A 21483-nucleotide genomic window follows, 5' to 3' on the forward strand; every position below is an offset into this window, starting at 1 on the left:
CTCCCTCCACCCCCCTCCCCCCGCCCCCGCTATCTCAGAATGTGACTGTTTGCAGATAAGACCTTTAAAGAGGTGATTAGTTAAAAAGAGGCAGTGACAGTGGGCCCTAATCCAGTTTGACTGGTGTCCTTCTAGAAGAGGACATTTGGACAGATAGGAGAGACAGACCGGGTGTGCACTTGCACAGAGGAATGACCATGTGAGGGGGCAGCAGTGAGGAGCCATCCGCAAGCCCAGGAGCTGAGCCTTAGAAGAAACCAAAGTTGTAGGCGCCTGGATCTTGGACTTGAGCCCCCAGAAACTGTGAGAACATGCCTTTCTGTGTTTAAGCCACCCAGACTGTGGAAATTTGTTAAGGCAGCCCTAGCAAACTGATATGTGTGATTTAAGTTTTTGAACTAAGAAGTCTAGTTGATGGATTTTTAGAAATTTCAATTTACTTTTTTCCTGTGTTTTGCCTTTTTGTTACTAAAATTTTAATTGAAAACCCAAATGCCCATCGATGATAGACTGAACAGGGAAAATGTGGCACATATACACCATGGAGTACTATGCAGTCATCAAAAACGATGCGTTTGTGTCCTTTGTAGGGACATGGATGAACCTGGAAACCATCATTCTCAGCAAACTGACACAAGAACAGAAAATCAAACACTGTATGTTCTCACTCATAGGCGGGTGGTGAACAATGAGAACACATGGACACAGGGAGGGGAGCATCACACACTGGGGTCTGTGGGGGGCAGAATAGGGGAGGAACAGCAGGGGTTGGGGAGTTGGGCAGAGACAGCATGGGGAGAAATGCCAGATGTAGGTGAAGGGGAGGAAGGCAGCAAATCACACTGCCACGTGTGTACCTATGCAACTATCCTGCATGTTCTTCACATGTGCCCCCAAACCTAAAATGCAATAAAAATAAATAAAAAATTTTAATTAAAACATAACCTACATTTAAGAAAACAGCACAAATCGTAAGTTTATAGTATTGATGAACCCTCACAAAGTGAACGCCTCCCTGTAGCCACCACCCGGGTAACAAAAGAACATTGTCAGCTATGCTTTGATTTTATTCATGGGTCCAGTGTCAGATTTTCTAGACTAACTTACGTATCTATCGTAACGTTTTCCCCTTCGAACATAGATTACTGTTTGTTTTTAACCTTCAAGCATAAGTTTTAAAGGACAAAACCAGTATTGTTTAGAAGCGTTGCAATATTAGAAATAAAATTAAGCTTCTTAAGAACTACGTTGTTAACACAAACCAACTAAACCAACCAGAGTTTTAGTTCCAACATTTATTTATCTTTTTTTTTTTTTTAAATAAGAGACTGGTTATTTATTTCTTTAGAGACAAGGTCTTGCTTTGTCACCCAGATTGCACTGCAGTGCCCTGATCTTCGTTCACTGCAGCCTCTAACTTCTGGGCTCAAGCGATCTTCCCACCTCAGCCTCCCAGTAACTGAGATTCCAGGCACACACTGCCGCACCCAGCTAATGTTTTAAAAAAGCTTTTCGTAGAGACCGGGTCTCACTGTGTTGCCCAGGCTGGTCTCAAAGTCCCTTGCCTTGGCCTCCCAAAGTGTTGGGATTATAGGTGTAAGCCACTGTGCCCAGCAGAGCAGAGCCTGGCTGTCTTTGTAAGACACAGTCTGGTAAAATTCATCATTACATAGGCTCCAATTAAGTTTTCTTTCTCCCACTTAACATCTTTTAAAATTTTTTTCTGACAAGACTTAGAAGGAAATAAAAGCTTTTGTGAAAAGTGAATGCCAGTTGAATCAGTGATGCAGGTAATTTATTTGAATTACTTTTCATGAGTTTTACAGTCTTGAAATCATTTCCAACAAATGACTTTTTTTTTTTCAGCTAGTGAGGTACTCTGTATGCAGAGTATTTTCCCCTTTCCCCTTGAAACTGTCTTTCTGAGTAAATTATATTCTAATGGAAAGGTTCTATGGCTTTGAAGTAGTTATTCCGGAAAGCTGGAAAATATAGAGAATCTGCATTCAAGAAAGACTAGGGGCTGCAGTCATAAAAAGGATCAGAGGTGGTAGAAAGAACCATCATGAGATCAGAAGAAGACTTCATGAAGGAATTGGAGAAGTCCAGTTGCAGAGAAAGGTCGGAATGAAAGGGATGTGGCTTCCAGCTGACTGAGGGGAGATTGTAATGAAAGCCCAGTGAAGGCAGTAGCAATGTGTCATACTGGGAGGGTAGCAGAGAGAGTGGAGGAAGATCGTGGTGGTCGGTTAGAATGGTAACAGGCAGTTGGCTGGGGCAGCAGCCGAAATTAAATAGGCAGGCAGCAATTTAGAAGAGAGAAAGCAACGTTGCTTGCGTGTGGTGACATAGCCGTGAGAAACGCTGGTGTCTAAAACCGTGTTTTTGTTTTTTTTTTTGAGACTCGCTCTGTCATCTAGGCTGCGGTGCAGTGGCACAATCTCAGCTCACTGCAACCTCCACCTCCCAGGTGTAAGTGATTCACCTGCCTCAGCCTCCTGAGTAGCCAAGACTATAGGTTCGTGCTACCAGGCCTGGCTAACTTTTGTGTTTTTTAGTAGAGACAGGGTTTCACCACGTTGGCCAGGCTGGTCTCAAACTCATGACCTCAGGTAATCTGCCCACCTTGGCCTTCCATGTAAGTGTTGGGATTACAGGCAGAAGCTGCTGCGCCCAGCCTAAAACCATATCTTGGTTTCAATTCAACTTTAAAAGAAACAGGTTTAAGTAACATGAAGATTCTGCACGACTGTTGACAAGCATTCTGATATCCATTTTGTACCTTTGCAATGAGTAAGAAGGATCCATATTGGAACACTATAGAGTTTCCTTTCCATCTGAAGTTAGAGAGGTAAACCTGATATTATTTAGTGGTATTATAAATGAAAAGGATTATTTACATTACCTTTAAAAAATTATAGCTTTATTGAGATGAAATTCACATACCGTACAGTTCACCCATTTAAAGTGTACAAGTCAATGGTTTTAGTACATCTGTCACCACAATTTTAGAACATTTTCATCACCTCAAAAGAAACTCATACCTATTTGTAGTCACCTGTTATTCTCACCCCAACCTCCGACACCATAGGTAACCTCCCACTCCATAGTCTAGTTTCTGGTTCTATACATTTATCTATTCTGGACAGTTTATATAAATGAAATTCTAAAATGCTTAGTCTTTTGTGACTGGTTTTTTGTTTTTTTTTTGCTTAGCATGATGCTTCCAGGGCTCATTCGTGTTGTAGCATGTATCAGTTCTTAATTCCGCTTTATTGCTGGACACTCTTCCATTGTCTGAGTATTTCATGGTCGGTTTGCCCGTTCATCGGTTGATGGGCGTGTAGATTGTTTCTTGTTTTTTTTGGCTATTGCGAATGATGCTGCAGTGAATATTTGTGTACAAGTTTTTGTGGGAACTTCAGTTTTTATTTCTCTTGTTTCTATACCTAGTAGTGGAATGTAGTGTGTGAGGGTTCCAATTTCACCACATCCCCACCAACACTTGTTATTGTCTGTCCCTTTGATTATAGCCAACCTAGTGGGTTTGCAGTGGCATTTCATTGTGGTTTTCATTTGCATTTCCCTGTGGTTTTGACTTGTGTTTTTCTGATGGCTGATGATTGATGTTGAACATCTTTTCATGTGCTTGTTAGCCATTTGTGTATCTCATTTGGACAAATATTTATTCCAGACCCTTTGTTGTTAAACTGGGTTGTTTATCTTTTTATTATGGAGTTGTAAGAGTTCGGTATATATACACAAATCCCTTAATCAGATATATGATTTGCAAATATTTTCTCTCACTCTGTAGGTTGTCTTTTTCACTTTTCTGATGGCATTCATTGGAGTACAAAACTTTTAATTTCGATAAAATCCAGTGTATCTATTTTGTATTTTTATAGTCTTAGCTCTTTGATTTAGGTTCTGATTCATTTTGAGTTAATTTTTTTATGGTATGAAATAGGAGGCCAACTTAGTTATTTTCCATGCAGCTATCCAGTTTTCCCAGCAATGTTTGTTAAAAAGGCTATTTTTTTCCCATTGAATTCTCTTGGCTTCTTTGTTTGAAAATTAGTTGATCGGGAATTATTTATGGGCTCTCAGTTCTATTCCATTGCTTAGTGTGTCTGTCCTCATGCCAGTACCACACAGTCTTGAGGACTATAGCTTTGTAGTAAGTTTCAAAATTGGAAAACAAGAACCCTCCACCTTCCTTTCTTTCTTTTCTTTTCTTTTTTTTTTCATGATTGTTGATCTATTCTGAGTCCCTCAAGTTTCCATGTGAATTTTAAGATCAGTTTGTTAATTTCTGCAAAAAGTCCAGCTGGGATTTTGGTAGGGATTGTATTGAATATTTACATAAATTTGAAGAGTATTGCAATCTTAACAATATTATTTGGTGGACATCATTACAAAATAGGCAATATAGAGATATACATAGATATAGAGAAAGGTGTACAGAGAGAAAAAAATTATGTGTTCAATTTTTCTAATTAAGCTTTTTATTTTGAGGAAATGTAGATTCACATGTAGTTGTAAAATATAATACAGAGAGATTGGATGTACCCTTTACTCAGTTTTCCTCCAGTGGTAACTTACAATTCATGGTACTATACCAACCACTGCCATTGATATAGTCCACTGATCCCATTCAGATTTCCCTAGTTTTACCTGTACTTACTTGTGTGTGTGTGTATGTATTGTTTAGTTTCGTGCAGTTTTTATCACGTGTGGTTTCACGTACCCATCACCACACTCGATGCAGAGCAATTCCATCACCACAAGAATCCCTCAGGTTACCCTTTGTAAGCAGGCCAGCTTCCTCCTAAACACCTTCACTTCCCACCCCTTTCCCCAACCCCATCTTAACCCCTGGAAACTACTCATCTATTCTGCATTTCTATACCTTTGTTGTTTAAAAAAAGTGTCATCTAACTGTTATGTAAATAAGTACTACATAAATGCTTTTTTCGCTCAGCATAAATTCTCTATAGAGATTCATCCAAGGTTTTACGTGAATCAGTAGTTGATTCCTTTCCATTGCTGAGTATTCCGTGGTATGGATGTACCAGAGTACATCTGACTAGTCTCTCATTGAAGAATATCTGTGTTGTTCCCAGTTTTTGGCTACTACACATAAAGCTGTTGTGAACATTTGTGTGTAGTCTTTGAAAATGTGACCACTGTCATATACAGAAAAGATGTATCAATATAAAACAGCTGAAATAGAACATGTTCAGCCCTTCAAAAGCTGCTGGGTATCGCTCCTTGATCACAGCTCACTCCTTCATCCGTAGAGAAAACCATCATTGATGTTTATGATAGTAACTTTTTCTTTTATAATTTTAGCATTTAAGCCTTTACTCCTCTGTAATGTGTTTTACTTTGCCTGTTTTTGAGTGTTATATAAATAGAATCAGTATGCACCGTTTTTTGGTATGAGTTTTTCATGGAGCACTGTTTTCTAAGACTGATCCGTTTTGTATATAACAGCAGTTCATTCTTTTCTTTGCTTCATCCCAGCGTATTTGTTTACTGCAGTTTACTCATTTTTACTGTTAGTGAATATTTGTGTTGTTTATTCTTTTTAGCTCGTTAACAATACTGCTGTAATTTCTAAGCGTGGATATATCCTGTGACTGAACAATTCAAGACAGATGTCTGTATCTATGTTCGACTCTAGTCGGTCAGGCCCGACTTTGTGTATCTTCCCATCACTAGTGTGTGTAAGTTCTTTTTGTTTAACTCCTCTCTAACGATATTACCATATTTATAAAAAAATGCTATGGTGAATGTGTAGTGATTTCTCTACACCTCCCTTTTTTCAGTGAAGTTAAGCCCATGTGTTTATTATACATTTGGATTTCTTATTTTGAGAGATGCTTGTTTAGATTTCTCGTCCATTTTTTATTGGTTGTCTTTCTTTTTGAGGTGTTGTTTTTATATATTCCAGATATAGCCCTTAGTTATGTGGGTTGGAAATATTTTTTATTCCGCAGCTTGCCTTTTACTCTCTTAAAGGCGTTTTTTGATGAACAGAAGTTACCTTTAATAGTCCAGTTTGTCAGTCTTGTCTTTGTGTCTTGTGCTTTTTGTGACTCTTTAAGAAATCAAGATCATAAAGTTATTTTCTTCTGTTATCTTCCATAAGCTTTTTTGTATTGTCTTTCCCATTTGGATCTGTGCTTTCTCTTTTTTTTGGGAGACAGAGTCACATTGCCCAGGCTGGAGTGCAGCGGCGCAGTCTCGGCTCACTGCAACCTCTGCCTCCTATGTTCGAGCGATTCTCCTGCCTCAGCCTTCTGAGTAGCTGGGATTATAGGTGCATTTTTTTTTTTTTTTTGTATTTTTAGTAGAGGCAGGGTTTCACCATGTTGGCCAGGCTGGTTTTGAACTGCTGACCTCAAGTGATCCACCCCACCTCAGCCTCTTAAAGTGCTAGGATTACAGGCATGAGCTACCATGCCCAGCCTGGAATTGTTTTTTCTGTAGGTGTGAGATAGGGGTCAAATTGTATTTTTCTTCCATATGAATGAGAATGATTATTTTTAAAATAAAGACCGTCTTTTTCCCTGTTGTACAGTGCCAGCTTTGCCATAAGTCAAGTATCTACTGAAGTACAGATCTGCTTTGAAACTCATTCGCTTTTCCAGTGTTCGATGTCATCTAACCTTATTTTGGTATCAAGGTTATGCAGTCACATCCCCATACCACCTCCTCTGCAGTTTCAGTTACTTGTGGTCCACTGAGGTCCAAAAAATATTAAATGGAAAATCCCAGAAATAATACAAAACTTTTAAACTGTGCTTTGTTCTGGGTAGAATGATGAGCTCTTGGGCCATGTGGCTTCATCCCACCTGGGATGTGAACCCGCCTTTTGCTCAGCATGCCCGTGCTGTATGTGCTACCTGCCCATGAGACACTTAGTAACTGTCTTGGTATCACAGTGTGTGTGTTCAAATGACCCTTACTTTACTTATTGATGGCCCCAAAGTACAAGAGTAGTGGTGCTGGCAACTCAGTTAAGCCAAAGAGAAACCTTAAAGTGCTTAGAAGTGAGAAGGGAAGAGTTCCTGACTTAATAAGGAAAGAAAAAAATATGTTGAGGTTGCTAAGATCTACAGTGAAAATGAATCTTTCATTCGTAACATTGTGAAGAAGGAAAAAGGGCCCAGAGTCCTGTTTTTTCCTGTGGAGAATTCTACTGTTAGTTTTATTGCTGATGCGTTAAGGCATCTTTTTATTTCCTGTGGCTATATAAAATTTTTTATCTTTGATTTTAATGTGATGTGTCTACGTGTAGATTTCTCTCTATTTAAGCTGCCTGGGATTCATTGAGCTTCTTGCGTCTATTGATTGCTGTCTTCCTTCATTTGTAGAAAACTTTCAGACACCTGCCCTTTAAATGTTACTTCTATTTTTTTCTCTCCTCCTGAGATTCTGATGAAACAAAAATTTTAAACATATGCCCAAGTGTTTCTTTATCTCTTCTGTGTCTCTCTAATGATTGTTCTGCCCTTTTTCTGCTTGTGCTGCGTTCTGGAAAATTTATTTTTCCTGTATACCAGCTCACTAATGGTTTCTCACTTGTGTCTAGTCTGATATTAAACTTGTCCAGTGAGGTTTAAATTATATTTATTGTGTTTTTTTTATTTCTAGATGTCTTATGTGTTTCTTTTTTGAATCTATGACAGTTTTCCCTGTAGATATTTCTGAGTTTGTCTTTTATTTTTTTAATCACAGTCCAGTTGTTTTATAGTCTGTATCCGAGAATTCCGATCTCTGAAGTCTTTTAGAGTCCCTTTATGTTGATGCTTTTGCTGGTACTCGTCAAGGAATCTAGTTTCAAAGCTTCATGTTTGACATTGTATTTATTTGTAGGAATAATGTGAGTTTCTTGAAAAAAATTTTTTTTCATTTTCTCCTTAAATTCCTTTTACCAAACATGTGACTTTAAATGAAAGTTATGTACCTATTCTCACCCAAGCACTACAGACCGCTATCAGTTCTGATCCACTGTTTCAGTAATTTGTAACAAATCTCCCCCAAACTGGGGTCTTAGAGCAACAATGACGTCATATTCCCGTGAATCTGAGAGTGGGCTGGCTTCAGCCGTGGGCTCCACTGTTCACATGACGTTGACTGGATTGACTCATGCATCTGCATTCAGCCGGGAGGTTGGCTAGGGCGCAGTGTCCAGGACTGCCTCACTTGTTGTCTGAGACTTGGTGCATGTGGGTTGGGGCACCTTTGTTCTGTTCTCTGTGGCCTCTCTTTAGTGCTCTTGTCATTTAGTTGGTCTAGCCCATGCTTCTTCACATGGTATCTCTTTTCCAAAAAAGCAAAAGCTGCTTGGTCTCCTCGGAGCTGGGCTCGGAACTGGTGGAGCATCACTTCAGCTGCAGTCTGTTGGAAACAGCAAGTCACAGGGCCCGCTCAGATTCAAAGCGCTAAAACAGACCACGCTTCTCGGTGAAACTAGCGGTGGGCAAGGACAGGGAAGGAAGGGATTGTTAGCAGCCATCTTCAGAGAGTGATTATCTACCATAATCACATTAACCACGCTCAAGGCTTGAGACTTCTTTCATGGGACAGTCCAGGGATTGAAACTGGGTGATCATTACAGTGCCCATGGAGCTTACCTGGTTACAAGGTGGAACAGTTTTAAGAGTAAGAAGGAGCACCATTTTTAAGCATGCTAAGACTTCGGGTGTACAACTAGACTGACTCTGGCAAACGAGGACTCTTGGTCACCTGGTTAGTTTATCAGGGGCTTTAAAAATTTCCCATTTATCACCACCATGAAGATACAGTCCTTTGGGAGTTTAGTTTTTTGTGGTTATGAACTCCTGTTAGACTTTGTACCTTGTATGGGCACTGGACGTGGATTTGTGTCGCCCATGCCTTGGGAGGCTACAACACAAGAGTCTCACGACCACAGGGAATCTCACTTTCCCTTGGTTTGGGGCTTGTCATTCCTTAATTATCTTGTGGTCTTTTTGATACTTTTAAGATTTTATTAAGCTTTTCAATTGTTCCCTGTGGGAGATTTTATCCAAATAAGTTAGCCCACCATTATAGAGAATAGGGACCAGCATAGTTAATTTACTTGAAATAACAGATGGAAAAGAGCTGAAGGAATTTCTTAACATCAAATAAATGCCCCTTTTTTTTTTTTTTACAAGAAATACAAGTTCGCAAGAGTTTCTTCTAAGTTGGGAGGTAGGGGTGTAGATGTGGGTGAGGAATTAAAGAATCAAAGTCATTATATTATCTTTAAAACAAAAACTGTTTTGACCTGGTGTGGTGGCTCACACTTGTAATCCCAGTACTTTGGGAGGCTAAGGTGGGCAAATCATGAGGTCAGAAATTTGAGACCAGCCTGTCTAATATGGTGAAACCCCGTTTTTACTACAAAATGCAAAAATTAGCCGGACGTGGTGGTGCACACCTGTTGTCCCAGCTACTTGGGAGGCTGAGGCAGGAGAATCACTTGAACCCAGGAGGCGGAGGTTGCAGTGAGCCAAGATTGTGCCACAGCACAGCAGCCTCAGCAAGAGTGAGACTCCATCTCAAAAACAAACAAACAAACAAAAAACTCCATGTTTCTGACAATCTGTTTTTTCTCTGTTATGAAAATTTTGAAAATTATAATCCTCAAAACAACTTCTCATTTTTGCTTAGTTGTATTATCACTTTGTCAGGGCTGTGAAGACTGACATTCCACAGCGAATTTCCTGCTGTTTAACCTTAGTATAAATTATGAATAAATTTGTACTTTCTTCTAGGCTTTTGATCATGCCATCTTATTCTTGACTTTATTTTTATTCTTTATTGTCTAGATTTCCATGTTAGATCTCTTTTCTAAAAAACACTTAGAGGTGAGCTTTACAAAATATGCATAGTTCCTTTTCAGGTCTATTGTAGAATTTTAGTCTATACAATAGATTCATTTGTATTTTGTGTATATATGTATACATATATACACACATACACACTAAAATATAAATATAAAAATATATATTGTATATATATATTCCTCAAAGCAGAGTTTCAGCTGATCAGCAAATGTTTAATGAGTGTTTTTGTCATAATTATAAACTCTGATCTAATTTGGTCCATATTGCTTATATCATATAGAGGAAAGATTACCCATCTTGTTTTTCTCAAATTTTGAGTGTTTGTAGCCAAATGAATTGTAGTTTTGTTTCTACATGTTTGTTATACTTCATGTCAGTCATCTAAGTTACCTTTGCTTTAATAAATTTTTATCCAATAAAATTGTATTTAATTTTTTATTTGACCTAATGTTTTCTTTAGAAGGGTGTCATTACACCCTTGACTTGAAGAAATAATGGATTTTTTTCTTTAGAAGAAGTATATTTTTGTATTGGTAAATTGGTAGTCTCTGATGGGGTCTTTGTGATATGTGGTTATGAAAAAACAAAAGTGAGCTAGGCAGTGGCTCACGCCTGTAATCCCAGCACTGTGGGAGGCCAAAGCAGGAGGGTCACTTAAGGCCGGGCGTTTCATACCAGCCTGGCCAACACAGTGAAAACCCGTCTCTACCAAAAAATGCAAAAATTAGCCGGACGCGGTGGCGTGTGCCTGTAGGGTAGTTCCAGCTACTCAAGAAGGTGGAGGTTGCAGTGAGCCGAGATCGCACCACTGCACTCCAGCCTGGGCAACAGAGTGAGACCCTGTCTCAAAAGACAGGAAAAGCCAGAAGTAATATCCAGGTATCATGGCATCAGTTCTCTTCGTGTACTGGCTACCTTAGGAAAGGAAAGGGTCGTACATTTCAACTAGCGGCACCTTAAATTTATTTTCTTTTTCACAGTAGTTTTAAGGACTGATTGTTTTGGGTGTAAAAGAATGAGTCAGAGTAAAAAAGCTCAGTCAAGAGAGATCCTTTAGGGAATCCTTTTAAGCGTGTCAGTTACTTGTACATGAACGATTCTCTCTGATGTTCTTAAAGACAGTTTTTAGGTCGTAAACAACAGCACCTTTACATTTTATCTTATAAAGCTGAATGATACAAAAATGGTGAGCATGTATTTAGAAGTAAATATAAAATCGAGTAGAAGGGAAGTTAAAACAGAAATAAATATAAAATCTATTAACTGTGAATAAGTGAGTGTTGCTTCTAAGTGATCTTCATATTTTGCTCTATAAGCCAGAAAAACTTACTTAGCATTGTCTTTTGGGTCACTAGTGAAAGCTAGAGGGAGAATTTAGGTTGAGAAAATGTCTCATCCAAAAGCATTGTCTTTCGGGTCACTTTCTGTCTGTCTAGACAGTTGTGAGCTTGAGCGTCAGTACCACATTGTGTTAGCCTAAGTGTACAAAAGCTGGCTGTGGCTTTTCTTGATGCTTCTGTTCATATGGTATTGGGGAAAATGCCTAATTGTTGGAATAGTCTGCCACAAGCTTTTTAATTTAGAAAACTAGAGCTAATGATGGTAGGTCCTCAGGTAACAAACGGCTGCCCTGCTGGCTGGAGCTTTAGACTCCTGCCTCCCTCTGGAGGTAGCTCCCTATGTAGCCCTTTCTTCCTTCACACCCTACTGTTTCTGAGAATTTGGCCTTGTCTCTTTCCCAGCTTCTACCAGTTTAGTTTTTTAGACTGTGTTTCACTTTCCTAGTGTTCTTTTTTTTTTGAAACAGAGTCTTGCTCTGTCACCCAGGCTGGAATGCAGTGGAACGATCTCGGCTTACCGCAGCCTCTGCTTCCCGGGTTCAAGTGATTCTCCTGCCTCAGCCTCCTGAGTAGATGGGATTACAGGCGCCCACTGCTATGCCTGGCTAACTTGTTACCTCAGGTGATCCACCCGCCTCGGCCCCCCAGAGTGCTGGGATTACAGGTGTGAACCACTGTGCCCAGCCGCTCTCCCAGTGTTCTTCACTCCTTCCCAGATGACTCTAAAAGAGCATTCAAGATAGCTTTGTGATCCTCAGTATCTTTTAAAATTGCATGGTACTGTGGGGAAACAGAAGTATGCCTTTTTCTCTCTACCTTTATACTCTCCATCTCCAGAGCAGGGCAGTACAAGAGTTTACTATATCTCAAAAACTTGTGAAATGGTTTCTTTGCTTAGTGTTATAAAAATAATCTCCCTCTTCGTATTTGCTTAAAGATATTCTACTTTTTTCTTAGGTGGTCTCCTGGAAGAATTTTCAGTTCATTTTTAGAAATCATTTGCTGGTTATTCCCTAATTGGTAGCTATTCTTCAGGTTTAATTCACTAATAATTCTGTACACGAGTGAAGAAAATATGCCAGGCTCACAGCGGGTTTCTTTCCTGGTGAGGTCTCACTTGCCAGTCACCCCTTTTCCTTTCTGTGGCTGTGGCCCCACAGGTGTCAGCAGTGGATTCTCTCTGCTGGTTCTTTTCTTACAGCACATTCACCAGGCAGGCTGGGTTCCCTTTGGGTTGACTGTGGCTTCTTCTGTTGTTTTAACTAGGTCTTGACCGAGACTAATGAATGAGTGGAGGCACCCCCTTTCTTCAGTCTTATTTTGCCCATTTTCCAGGTTTATGTCCTCTGTCGGGTGTCTCACTGAGTTCCAGGAGCTGGTCTGAAGCATCACAGGGTGGTTAAGAGCGTGGCACTTTGAAGGCTGCTTGCTTGCTGTGCAAATGCAGGCAAATTGCTTAACTCTGGGGATCTCTGTTTCTTCATCTATAAAATAATCGTTTTAATACCACCTACCTCTATCTGTTAGAATTAACTATGCTAATAAAATATCAGTGACTTCAGCACATTGTTTGCCCTTGTAAGGGAAGTTCCTAGATAAGAACTCCTTGTCTGCTATGGCATTTCCAAGGTAATTAGCAGGCCTCTGCCATTGTTTAACTGTGGCTTCCATCCTCGGGGGGCCCAGAGTGATTGCTGTAGTTTTTACTGTCATATCTACCTCTCAGGCATCAAAAGGGAGGCAAGAGGAGGAAGGTAAAGGGACTTTCTTTTCTTTTTTTTTTGTTTTTAATTGCATTTTAGGTTTTGGGGTACATGTGAAGAACATGCAAGATTGTTGCATAGGTACACACATGGCAGTGTGATTTGCTGCCTTCCTCCCCATCACCTATATCTGGCATTTCTCCCCATGCTATCTCTCTCCAACTCCCCAACCCCCGTTGTCCCTCCCCTGTTTCCCCTCCGACAGACCCCACTGTGTGATGCTCCCCTCCCTGTGTCCATGTGTTCTCATTGTTCACCACCCACCTATGAGTGCGAACACGCCGTGTTTGATTTTTCTGTTCTTGTGTCAGTTCACTGAGAATGTTGGTTTCCAGGTTCATCCATGTCCCTACGAAGGACACAAACCCATCGTTTTTGATGGCTGCATAATGTTCTATGATGTATATGTTTAAAGGGACTTTTAAATTCTTTGCAGGAGCATATCCGAATGTCACGCTCTGCTTACATTCCACTAGTCAGAACTTGATAACTTGGCCGCACCTTACAGCCACGGAACACTGGGAAATACAGGTTTAATTTGGGTACAGTTGCCACCCTTAATCAGGGTTCTGTTGCTGACAAGAAGGGAAGAATGGATACAGAAGTAACCAGCAATTTCTATCCCACCACCTCATGAGATCGTTATGCGCTGTGCACGTTTAAGCAGACTACCCGTGTCAATACTTAGTACCGTGGCTGATGCAAAGTAACACCTCCACAAATGCCAGACTGTTTTTTTATTTTGCCAAGATGTCAGAAAGAACCTTTATTACATTTTATGATTGCCTCTTGTGCCTTGTTGCCAGATGCCTTTGGAGCACGTGCTTCCTGGGCGGGAGCTTTCTGGAGCTTCTGAGCTTTGGAGCAGGTGCTGCCTCCTGGCCGGTGGCTTTCCGGGCTGGAGCCGTCTTACTTGCGGCGGTCATCTTTTTAGCTGGGACTGTAGCAACTGCTGCGGCAGTACCCTTAGCAGCAGGTGCATTTTTGGGAGAAGCTTTTAGGAGAGCTTCCTTGTGAGGCTTCTGAACTTCATTCTTGATTATTGTTCCTCATTTTCTTTGCGTTCATAGCTTTAAAACGATCAGACTCTGTCATCTGGGCTTTCCTTTCTCTAATATCAGACATTTTTACGATCTCTGTTACATATCTGCATTTACCACTTTTTTTCCTTATTTATTTATTTATTTATTTATTTTTGAGACGGAGTCTCTCGTGGTCACCCAGGCTGGAGTACGGGGGCACAATCTTGACTCACTGCAACCTCTTCCTCCCAGGCTCAAGCAATTGTCCTGCCTCAGCCTCCTGAGTAGATGGGATTATAAGTATGCGCCACCACCCCTGGCTAATTTTTGTATCTTTTTTAGTAGAGACCGGGTTTCACCATGTTGGCCAGGCTGGTCTTGAACTCCCAACAAGTGATCTGCCCTCCTTGGCCTCCCAAAGTGAGTCACCGTGCCTGGGCCTCTCATTCTTTTTGACTCATTCACATGCTTTTCCAGAGGAGTGACTTCTATAATATTGTAATACCAGAAACTTGTTTCTGTATAGAAACAACTATAGATGATTTCTTTGCAGTAAAGAGGTAGATAGGGGGTGGCTCTTCCCTTATTGGAGAAGATGTTTCTATAGAAGAAGTTTTAGCGTTTTCCTTCATTAGTAATTCATAACATTGGTGGAGTTGATTGGTGCATTCTTTTTTAACTTTATTTTTTCCCTTTTTATGAGACAGGGTCTTGCTCTGTCACCCAGGCTGGAGTACAGTGGCATGATTCTACCTTACTGCAGCCTCGAACTCTTGGGCTCAAGCAGTCTTCCCACCTCGACCTCCCCAAGTGCTGGTGTTACCATGTAAGCCAATGTAACCAGCCTTTTTTCCTTTTGTGAAATCCTCACCTGCATTTCTTTTCCACTGCCTTGAACCAACAAGCCACTGTTTGATGCATATTAATTTTTAAAAAGATGGAGCAAATTAAAATTCTACCTAAACTTTTCTCTTTTACATCCTTCAGTTAAATAGAAAGTCTTAGGAAAGATGTTACTTTATGCCCTCTGCCTCACTAAACACCTCAGTGTTAACTGCCAAGGTTGTATATATTTTATGCAAGCACAGAGTTGTTATTTTCTCTGTTTTTGACAGGGCCTCACTCTGTCACCCAGGAAGGAAGTGCAGTGGCGTAGTTACAGCTTACGGCTGCCAACCCCCTGGGCTCAAGCCGTCTTCCCACCTCACCCTCTTGAGTAGCTGTAACTATAGGTGTGCACCACCATGCCCAACTTTTTTTTTGTTTGTATTTTTTGTGGTGACAGGGTTTTGCCATGTTGCCTAGGCTGGTCTTGAACTCCTGGGCTCAAGTGATCCTCCAGCCTTGGCCTTTGAACGTGCCTGGATTATAGGTGTACCACCCTGCTTAGCCCATTGTTTTCTGTATACCTGTCACCTGGTGAATTTTGTAATGTACCTAACAATGCTGCATTCTGTAACAGCAAGAGATGTATCTGAAGCTCCTTTTTCTTGCCTCTTATTAAGGACAATCTGCCTGATAATCCAGATAATCCAAATTTTCCTTAAGACACAAAGGAGAGAAGAGGGAAATATAACTGGGAACAAAAATGATATTTTAATAGAGCCTGCTTCCAGTTTTCAAAGAAGCTGGATTTTATGTTCTAAATCTCAGTGTGTTAGTTTTTGGCTGTGTTGTAATAACACCGACTTATAATATGTTATAAACCTGTACACGTTGTAAACGTGTAGATTTATACGTGTTGTAAATGCCTGCGGTTGTGTTTGGTTTTTGTTTCGGTTTTGTGGTTTTAGAAATCCATCACCAACGACTTTTATCTATTGTACAACATAGTGAATATACAAATAACAATGTATTATATATGCAAAAATGTACATTAAGCACAGTATAATAAAATACAGAAATTCTAGTTTTATTTCAACCACTGCTTTAGAAAAAAATAATGTCTCATTCTTTAATATTTGATTCAGTATTTTTTTCTAAAATAATGGTTGAAATAAAACTAGAATTTCTGTATTTTATTATGCTATGCTTAATGTACATTTTCGCATTGTTAGAAAATACTTTTGAGTGTTCTTACCACAAAAATAAGTCTATAAGGTAATATATATGTTAATTTGTTTGATTAGCCATTCCATAGTGTATACATATTTCAAAACATGTTGTATACCATAAGCATATACAAATTTTATCAATTAAAAATAGTTTTTTGGTAAAGAAAAATGCACTCAAAATCAGTTATGAATTTTAGATCTTTCTGTTTGGTGTTTCTCTCCAGTTATCATCTCACCTTTACTAGTAATTATTGTCATGCCCAGCTATGCAGTCTTTCTTTCTCTTCCTAGAGGGATTTCTCTTAAAGTATCTTTGCATAATAGAAAAAGAATATGCAAAAATCAAAATAGTTTTGTTAGGATATAGGATTATGGTATCTGCACTGACACTTATTTTTAATGTGTTTTGTTGTTGTTGTTGTAGTTCTTGTTTTGAGACAGTCTCCTTCTGTAGCCCAGGCTGGAGTGCAGTGGTGCGATCTCAGCTCACTGCAACCTCTGCCTTCTGAGTTCAAATGATTCTTGTGCCTCAGCCTCCTGAGTAGCTGGGATTATAGGCATGACCCACCATGCCCAGCTAAATTTTGTATTTTTAGCAGAGATGAGTTTTTACCATGTTGGCCAGGCTGGTTTTGAACTGATCTCAAGGGATCCCCCCACCTCGACCTCCCAAAGTGCTGGGATTACAGGCGTGAGTGAGCCACAGTGCACAGCCTATTTTTAATGTTTTAAAAAATAAACAAAAATTTGTCAAATGCTGTGATACCTGATGTAAATGCCAAATGGTCTGGTTCTTTGTAAAATAACATTAAGTGATAGAAGATGGTCAAACCAAGCAACCACTGATAGCAAAATTAGTATCATTCAGCATTTCTTTAAGAACCTTAAAAATAGTTAATAAATATCTGTTTTAATGAGGCAGAAAACTAGTGTGTTGCAATGAAGAATTAGTAGACTTCCTCAGTTTTATATTCAGCAAATAAATATGTGCTAAACAGCCTAGAGGACAGTAATCAAAATTACTCTTGAAAAGTTGGGCCTGTTTTTAAAAAGGAATTTTCAAAAATTAAATGGTTTTTAAAATAAAATTACTATTAAAACTTGCTTTTAAATGTAACTGAATATTCTGGAATTATGGTTTTGGAAAAACCTGTTATGCTTTAAGGTTAAATGTCTTATATTTTATGATATGAAGCAGGATTTTAAAACATTTATAAAGGGATATGTTGGCCATGACTCATGTTTGTAATCCCAGCACTTTGGGAGGCTGAGGCAGGGTAATTGCTCAGCCCAGGAGTTTCAGACCAGCCTGGGCAGCAAAGTGAGATTCCATCTCTCTGAAAAAATATATATTTTTAAATTTATATTTAAAAAATTTAAAAGGGGTATGCTATAATTGTCTCATTCTTTAATACCCAATTCAGTATTTTTTTCTAAAAAGGGGTATGCTATAATTGTCTCATTCTTTAATACCCAATTCAGTATTTTTTTCTAAAAAGGGGTATGCTATAATTGTCTCATTCTTTAATACCCAATTCAGTATTTTTTTCTAAAATACTGGTTGAGGCTGGGCGTGGTGGCTCACGCCTGTAATCCAAGCACTTTGGAGGCCAAGGCCGGCGGATCATCTGAGGTTAGGAGTTCAAGACCAGCCTGACCAACATGGTGAAATCCCGTCTTGAAATAAATAAATAAATTTTTGTATTTTATTATGCTATGCTTAATGTACATTTTGCACTGTTAGAAAAGATTTATTAAATATAGTCATTTATAACAATTTGTAAGATACATGTTCATGCTTTTTGTTTGCTAGAAACTATTGAATCATTATGCATTTTTTTAAGAGAAGAAGTAGAAATACAGTCCACCTCTTCATAAATTTTTTTAGGCATAAAAATTTTTAGGCATAAAATTTTTTAGATTCATCTTAAATATTTCTCTTTGCTTATCCTGTTTTTCTTTATCACCACTCACTTCGTATTTGTTGATGGAAACAAATTAATCTTCACATTAGCTTAAGCAAAATATGATTAGGATGAGAAGTCTGCACAGAAGAAGCCATTGCATATTTCACAGCTAAATACAGATGATTTCTAAGTTGCATGCTGTTTTGGATAGTCCTTCATATTACATCTTTGCTTTATTAGCAATGATTAATTATGATTCTGACAAAAAAACAACAAAAACAAAAACAAACAAACGAAAATTATGATCTGTAATTTTAACCTTGACAGCATTGCAGTTTAAAATGTTCATAATTTATTAGATAGGCATATCTTTAAAATAGCATTATCACATATGTAACTCGTGACTGATTTTGTTTGTTTATTTGAGATGGAGTCTCTCTCTGTTGCTCAGGCTGGAGTGCAGTAGCACGATCTCAGCTTGCTGCAACCTCTACCTCCTGGATTCTAGTGATTCTTGTGCCTCAGCCTCCCAAGTAGCTCAGATTACAGGTGTTCACCACCACGCCTGACTAATTTTTGTATTTTTAGTAGAGACGAGGTTTCACCATGTTAATCATGCTGATCTTGAACTCCTGACCTCAAGTGATCTGCCCACCTGGGCCTCCCAAAGTGCTGGGATTATGGGTGTGAGCCACTGTGCCCGGCCTGATTTTAAATCGGTGATAAAACAGCTGCTATGATTATTTTGTTATTGTAGATTTTGACATGAAGCTAGAAAATAAAAGTCCCAAGAAACCTAATATGTATTTTAAATGAATAGAGTGAAAACCGTGTTTGCCTATAGCAGTTTAGAGTACAGTCTTGTGTTTTGTAGTAGTTCGTCACAGTTAAGCATGTGCTTGTTAAAAGTTCTCCATTCTGTTCATGTCTAAGTAGAAAGCCTAATCAATGTAAATGCACATTTTGGGGTGACCTATGCATGGTTATGTCATGAACATGCTTTTTACTGAACAAGATAATAATAAGTGCTTTATCAAAAGTCCGTGAAGGTGGGGTGCTTTACATACAATTTAGAATTTAATTTAAACCTTGCAAAAGCCATATCAAATAATCATTATTATCCCTATTTTACTGTGAGGATATTGAAATTTTATATAGTTAGGGATCTTGCTTGTAGTAATGTAAGCAAGTTAGTGGAAGTTAATAGAATTAGAACCCAAATCTGACTCCAGAGCCCATGTGTGTTTCACTGTGCCATTTTTTTCTCCTAATATGTCAGTTCTGTGGATTATACAGTCATTAAAAAGTTAGCCGATTTTTCAGCAAACTTGCTATATGAAAATCTTAGATTCACCAACAGACAAATTTGTGATATTCTTTACTGTTGTGAGTTGGATGATTCACCTGTTTTTAAAATGACATGACATTGAAAATATTACTGTTGTAAAGTTCAGATCTTCCCTCAACATGGTAGGAGTACTTGCATTGGAAGATTGTGTCAAGTGAGGCAAACCTGTATTTTGGTATACTGTATTCAACACCTACCTCATGAGTGCCTGTTTTCTGCCACGTTCTAGGTGTTAGGGATATAGGTGGCTTGCAAAATCAGACACTGTTTCTTTTGGCTCAGGTACTGGTATACCTGGGCTTCGAATCTCGGTTCCAACCCTTTATAACTATGTAATCCTAGGCAGGTTACTTAACCCCCTAAGTCTCCATTTCCTCATCAGTTAAAAGGAAAGAATAATAATACCTTTCTGAGAATTGTTTGAAGTTTAATTGAGAGAATGTATGTTTATAGCATGGTGTCTGGCATGTAGTAAAATGCTTAATAAATGTTACCTGTTATTACCACCCTAAAAGTAAGTAGCATTTGAACTATAAGTAGTTTTTTTTTTTTGAGATGGAGAGTCTTGCTCTATCACCCAGGCTGGAGTGCGGTGGTGCGATCTCGGCTCACTGCACCTTCTGTCTCCTGGTACAAGGGATCCTCCCGCCTCAGCTTCTCAAGTAGCTGAGATCACAGGTGTATGCCACAGTGCGTGGCTAATTGAAGTAATTTTCTTTAAAAACAGACAAACTGAATAAGCTGATTCAGTAATACCATCTTCAGTCTGGCGTGCTAGTCATCTTCCTTGAATTATTTGAAAATTATTTTTCATTTGTTCTGTATACCACTATATATACATTTAAAAAATACGGTAAAAGCCGTAAGCTTTTCACAGTTTAAGGATGGTGCTAGAGTCACTGCGTGGGATAATTCCAAATGTAAGAGATACATGTTTGGCTCATGGCAACTCTAGTAACCTACATTTTTATTACCTTTCTTTTGAAAAAGAGTTACTTTGTGATTTGTTTTTTGGAACAATATTTACTCATGAGAAAAATTTTGAGAAATTCTTCAGTGACTGCTAACAAAAATACTATGAAATCTTCACTCTGACTTATAATGAACATTTTTTATGATTTCTTGAATTTCTTGAATAGAAAGTATTTATAAATATGTTTAGAAAATACTAATAAAATATAGATATTTTCTATATACTTAGATCACAATATTTAGACACTTTTCAGTCTATAAATGCAAGTACAAGTAATTTGAAAGGTACATTTATAAAAAGTTACAAGGGTAGTCAGTCTAGTCAGATTTCCTTTTAGATTACTAAATTGTTTTAGAATATTGTGACTTATTAGAAGTGTGAGGAGGAATTAAATGTGTCCAGATATAATTTCTAAAAGATGCTACATAAAAATGAATCTGATATCTTTAATGGTTTCTGTCACTCTAATAAAGTGGTTAAATTCTACTTTTCGATTTGATGAAAAACCTTATTTGTAATGGTTCTAAGGAGATCTGTTCAGCTCTATCTCCTGTAAAAAGATATGTCAGCGTTATTTTATTCTCTGTAATGAATCTTGTTAGAGAAAATCTTGCTCTGACATTAAATCACTACCTTTTTTTCATTACCAAAGTCCAAATGCCAAGGAAAAGTCAACTCATAAGTTGGAGAGGCATATAAACAGTTCAATTATAGTGGCTATTAAAATAAACTTTACAATTCTTGTTTTTATAGTTTTGCTCAGTCTTGATTAAGCTGTTTTAAAGTATGTAAAAATTGTTTTAGGAGAAATCTGTTTTTCTTAGTATACATAAAAATATTGTGTAGCTGATGTGGAATTTGGTTTTTTAAATGTGATTTTTTTGAAGGAATTTTTTGTAGAATAGATTTCAAAAGGATTCTTTTAGTATATACAGCCAACTTTTACATTACATTAGACTTTGTAATTAGAAGTCAGTTATAGTTCTGGAAATGAATATTAGCTTTCCTTTATTGTAAGTTTTTATGAGTAATCAAACTTTTGGCATATATGTTAATTTCTGTAACCTCAGTCAAGAGTTTCAGATGTCTTCTTGAGACTTATTAAAATTAAGATTTAGTTACCAGATCTAATGGTTTAATTTTAAAGGAGCAAGTTTAAATGTAATTTGTTCTTAGAAGTCATGGAACAAATGAAATGATTTAGCTGTCCTTT

At 38.3% G+C, this 21483-nt stretch overlaps 1 protein-coding gene across 1 annotated transcript in view; it reads left to right on the forward strand.

Annotated features, from left to right (window-relative positions):
- The window catches only part of GTF2F2 (general transcription factor IIF subunit 2), a 157285-nt gene that overhangs the window by 53545 nt on the left and 82257 nt on the right, over positions 1-21483 (forward strand). The window lies entirely within an intron of this gene.

Source organism: Callithrix jacchus, chromosome 5, assembly GCF_049354715.1.
Source record: "Callithrix jacchus isolate 240 chromosome 5, calJac240_pri, whole genome shotgun sequence".
NCBI lineage: Eukaryota > Metazoa > Chordata > Mammalia > Primates > Cebidae > Callithrix > Callithrix jacchus.